Source organism: Galeopterus variegatus, unplaced genomic scaffold (genome assembly GCF_000696425.1).
Source record: "Galeopterus variegatus unplaced genomic scaffold, G_variegatus-3.0.2 Scaffold5172, whole genome shotgun sequence".
Lineage (NCBI taxonomy): Eukaryota > Metazoa > Chordata > Mammalia > Dermoptera > Cynocephalidae > Galeopterus > Galeopterus variegatus.
In genome coordinates, this window is record NW_007731283.1 from 79762 (window position 1) to 84852 (window position 5091).

A 5091-nucleotide genomic window follows, 5' to 3' on the forward strand; every position below is an offset into this window, starting at 1 on the left:
GCTCCCGCGCCTCGCTCAGCCAGTGAGCGGGAACCGGTCTGTATGGGGGATCCGAACCCTCGGGCGGGAGCGCCGCCACGCTTCCCAAGCGGCGCACTATCCAGTGCGCCACCGGGCCGGCCCCAGACTGTCACATTTAATTACAAAAATTAAATGTAAATATGCAGCAACCGTGGAAATGACTGCCTCTGGGAAGGCGCTGGAGGAGAGCTTCTTTTCACGATCTGCCAATATAATATTTTATATTGCTGGATTTGATATGAGCCCACACTCTCATTAAAAGTGAACAAAAAAGAAAAAACAAAAACACTGGCTGTCAATGGTAAACAGTGGCTACTCCAGACCTAAGGAAATTGGATTTCCTGTTGGCTACAGGAGCCAGCCAAGCAAAATGAAATCTTTGAGATTTACTCGAATGCATTTGCTATAAGTGAGATTTAAAAAGCTAATTTTTTCCTAGAGACAAAGCTTCCTAACTGTTGTCTGGAGACGCACAAGAAGCCTCCCTGGATTTCATTAAGAAGTGGCAACTTAAGATGTATCCTAAGCAAAATAAGCTGTGAGTCAGGACATGTCTGCTGTGGAACTGGGGAAGGGAACTGAATCACAGCTGTGCCTATGTGGTCACAAAGGAGAGTCGGGGGAAGAATAGGCCAGGGGACTGAAGCAATGAGTCAGCAAGGTGGCCTGGCAGGTTGACACAAATCCTCCAGCCAGCCCGGCAGGGACCGGGAGCTGTCCCCACAGGGAGATGTTTCATCAGGCTATTGGCTTGATAAGAGTATCCGCTAAGGATATCGGATTTCCTTTGTTCTATCTTTATATGCAGTAAGTAACTTTCTTATCTTAATTTGCATTTCCCAGTGAGTTTTCCCACTGGGGAGAGGCTGTAATGACTGGTTAAAACACGTCCTGTAGTTAGGCATGTCTTGCACAGGAATGAATACATTAGCACTTGGCAATGCCCACACTCAGTCTTGAGTGAGTTTGGATTTAGGGAGCCTGCCTCTTGCATGGAACCTCCACAGGCCGGACTAAGAGAAGCCCAGGTTCCATTCTCAGCTTCCCTACTCATTAATGTGTGGTCTTGACCTTAATACTTAACCTCTCAGCCTTGACTGTCTCCTGTGTACAATGAAAATGACACATCTCTGTAGAACTGGGGTGAAAAATGAGAAAATCTAGCCAGGCACTTGAGGTCAGGTAATGTAGTAGAAACTCAAGAAATGGTGCTATCACTAACAGGCACAAGAGTCTCCCCTCAGTGAGCTGGGTGTGCAAGCCACCCCCCGCTCCGGAGTGACCCCAGCCACACACAGCAACCTCTGAGCCCAAGAGTGAGGCTGCCAGCTTCCTGCCAAGTTTATTTGGATTTGGGACCTCAGGTACAGCTATGAACACAGAAGCCTGGATCTGGGCCTGTTTCTACCACTAGCTGGTTCAGTGACTGAGTAAGTGACATAACCTCTCTGGGCCCCAAAAGTCTTCATCTGTTAAATGATAGAGAATTGGGACAGATTAAATTTTAGTGTTTACTTAGACTGTACATCATTCCACGAAAGACTTGTGATAGCTAGTTGAAACAGACTTTTTATGCTCTACAATTAAAAATGTGTCCTTCGATGTACATGTCAAAAGGGTGAAAGTGCACACTCTTCACCCGTGGAGAACACGGAGCACAGATTTGGGGAGCGGGGCGGGCATAAGGTGTAAGAAACAGGCATCTCTCCATTTGCTCCCTTCTTACCTCCTGGAATTCCCTCACTTTTCTTTCTGCTGTTCCTAGAAAGGAGAGAGAGTCCTGGGAGGGCTAGCCTCCTTCTTACTTCTCCTTGGGCATAATCCAGATCACTGGCTTCAGCCTTGTGTGTGCAGAACCACCCAGGGAGCTTGCTGGAACTGAGATTCTAGTCGTCCTCCCTTTCCGTGCTGACTCTCCAGCCTGGACCGGGGCCCTGGATCGGCATCAGGAATCAGCCCGGGTGGCCAATTCTAAGGCGGATGGTCTAGGGGTCACCTTGCCCTTGATATTCGTTCTCGCCGTGCTTCTTCATGCTGCTGCACCCTAACTCTGGTAGGTACCAGGACAGGGGCCAAGAGTCCCTTGCTGCCTGGTGGAGAATGAAACCTTGCTCACGGGAGAGGGCTGAATGGGGTTTGAATCAACACTACGAGGATTTCAGATCAACTGGGATTCCTGAGAAAGAACGTCATCACAAACCACAAAGAACAGAGGTGGGAGTAACAGCAGAGGAAAAGCTATCAGGTCAAAGACAGTGACCAGTGACATTTCCAACATGCCCTGTCTTCTCCTGGAATCCTGTTTTCCCGGATGCTGACTGATGACACCGCAGCTGCTGCAGCCTGCAGTGGCGGCTTTGGAGCAGGTGCCCCTGTCGGGGAAGGAAAGGGGACACGTGTTCTCTGAGGACACATGGCGGGACCGTGCTCAGGGCAGGTTTGCAGCTGGCTGTGTGTGCCTCTGAAGTCGGTCAAACTGTAAGCGCCTTTCAAGTCGTCCATTGCAGTGTTTGACGGTGCTTCTCCCCTAAAGGAAGACTGGCCCGTGAAAGAAAACATTTTCTGGCATTTAGTGAAATACATATAACTGAAGTTCTGTATCAGAAGCAAGATGTAAACAGTACGGGACCATAACAGAAGGACTGAATTCAGTTTTCCTCATTCACAAGCAATACAGGGAAGATCATGGCTGTGACTCAGGCCTCTTCCCCCAAAATGTGACATGTGACAAGCAACGAGGACACTTCCGGATGGAAGCAGTCACAAAGGCATAGAACACTGTGGTTGAGGTGCTACTGGGAGACAATAAGATGTTTCGATTCTGTGACATGGGTGGAGGGGGCTGGAGGACAGGTGTGAGAGGATGATAGCACCTTGGAGAGAGAGGGGCTGAAAAATAAGGCTGTTTCTTCTCCCTGAGTCTGTGAAGATTAAGAACATGAGCTTCAGACACAACCCGCTTGGGCTGAGTCTGGCTCTTTCTGCGTGAACTTAGGCAATTACCTAAATGCTCAGCTTCTGCACCTGTAATTTAAAAGCAATAGTCTTACCTGTTGCATAGGGTTGTTTGAGGATTGACTCAGTTAATAGATGTAGAGGGTTCAGAGCAACGCCTGGCACATAGCACGACAGGAAGGTTAGCTGCCACTCGGAAGGAGTGGCAGGATATGGGAGAAAAATTACAGCTAGGGTGGAGACTTCGGCAGCAAAGCTCAGTTGTGAACAAGCCCAGGTTTTGTAGATGAAAGTTCACAGCTTCTGTCTTTACATCAAGAAGGAAAGGCTTAACTGAGAGAATTAAAAAATTTTGTTTTCTCTTTTTTTTTTTTTTTGGCAGCTGGACTATACGGGTTTCCAAATCCTTGACCTTGAAAAACATTGTAAGTTTTCAAGGCCATTTGGTGACCATGTCATGCATCTCCCTCAGTGGCAGCACAACTCTGGGAAAGGGTTGCTGGTTCTCCATCCAGTGTGCTTTCTGCCGTTCTCTCTTGAGCCTTCTCCAGCCAGGCTTCTTCCCGACAGCAACTGCAATTGTCAAGACCCCCGGTGACCTTCATGGAGCTCCATCTGGCATCAGTTCTCAGTCCTGCTCTATCTTGACCTATAAGGCGCGCTCTCGGCACAGCTCCCTCTTCCTTACACAATTGTCTTCATCTGGCTTTGGGGGTGCTGCACTCCCCTGCTTTTCTTCCTTTGTCCCTGGCTGCTCTTTTTGGGTCTCCTGGGCTGTTCACTCCCACATTCCACGCACTGGGTGCTCCAGGGCCAGGCATTGGTCCTCTTCGCTTCTGGTGATCTCATCTAGTCTCCCGTTCACCAACGGGCTGATGTCTCCCAGTTTTGTATCTCTAGCCACGACCTGTCCTCTTCATTCCAAACTTTATGACCAACTGCCTAGTTGAACAGACATCTCAAGCCTAACATATCCAACCTCAAGGCTGTTTAAATAACTTACTGAGATTACCACAGAGAATTGATTTTTTTTTTTTTTTAAATAGGAGAGCTTATTTTCAGTATAGGAAGAAAATTACAATGATACTTATAATTTTAAATATCCACAGGAATACCTTCTAAACTTGCTGAATATTTATGTCGAGACATGTTTTCCACTGTGTTCTCACCAAAATATGGCCACTACTAACCACCAAATCTTAGATGGAAGAGGCTAACAGACACACTGGTAGTATTAACAAAGATTGTCCTCAGGGATTTTCAGAGGCAATGTTCACTCCATAAGAAAACTTCAGTGTCATAAATGTTCATGGGTGAGAAGGCAATGCTGCAAATGAGTTAGTGAGAATGCTTTTCTCCTGTAAAAATAAAAAGAGGATGGAAAGGGAGAAAGAAAAAGCAAAACAAAAAAATAACTTCACAATGGAGAAACCTAATAAACACGACCAGAGGATCAAGGTTAACACCAACAGTGATATTTCATGTTGACAGTACGTGCCCTTGATATGATATGGTGCTGTGCTGAGAATGGCACTTTATCTTCCTCTCTGAAACCTGTAACCCCAGTTTAGTCATGAGAAAAACAGACAAATCCGAATGGAGGGGCATTCAACAAAACACCTGGCAGTATTCCTCAACACTGTCAAGGTCATGAGAAACAATGAAAGTCTGAGAAACTATCACAACTAAGAGAAGTCTAAGGAGTCATGATGACTAATGTAACGTGTATCCTGATTGATAGGATCCTGGAACAGAATAAGGACATTAGTTTAAGAGTAAGGGAATCTGTGTTGTAACACCAAGGTCAAGGGTTCAGATCTCTGTACTGGCCTGCCACCAAAAAATAAATTGAAAAAAAGGAATCTGAATAAAGTATCACCCCATCATGTGGCACCAAGACACACAGACTCACACATTCTGGGATCTCCATCTGATTAGACAATCTGGGCTTGACTCTGGAACCTCCCAACCCCCTCCTCTCACTGGGGGACCATCCCTGCTTTACTAGTATTCACTGTGCTGTGCTCTGAGTATGGGTCTTGGATAATCTCTCTCTCTCTCTGTATATATATATATATGCATATTTATTTTATATGTATAGATATATATATTTTT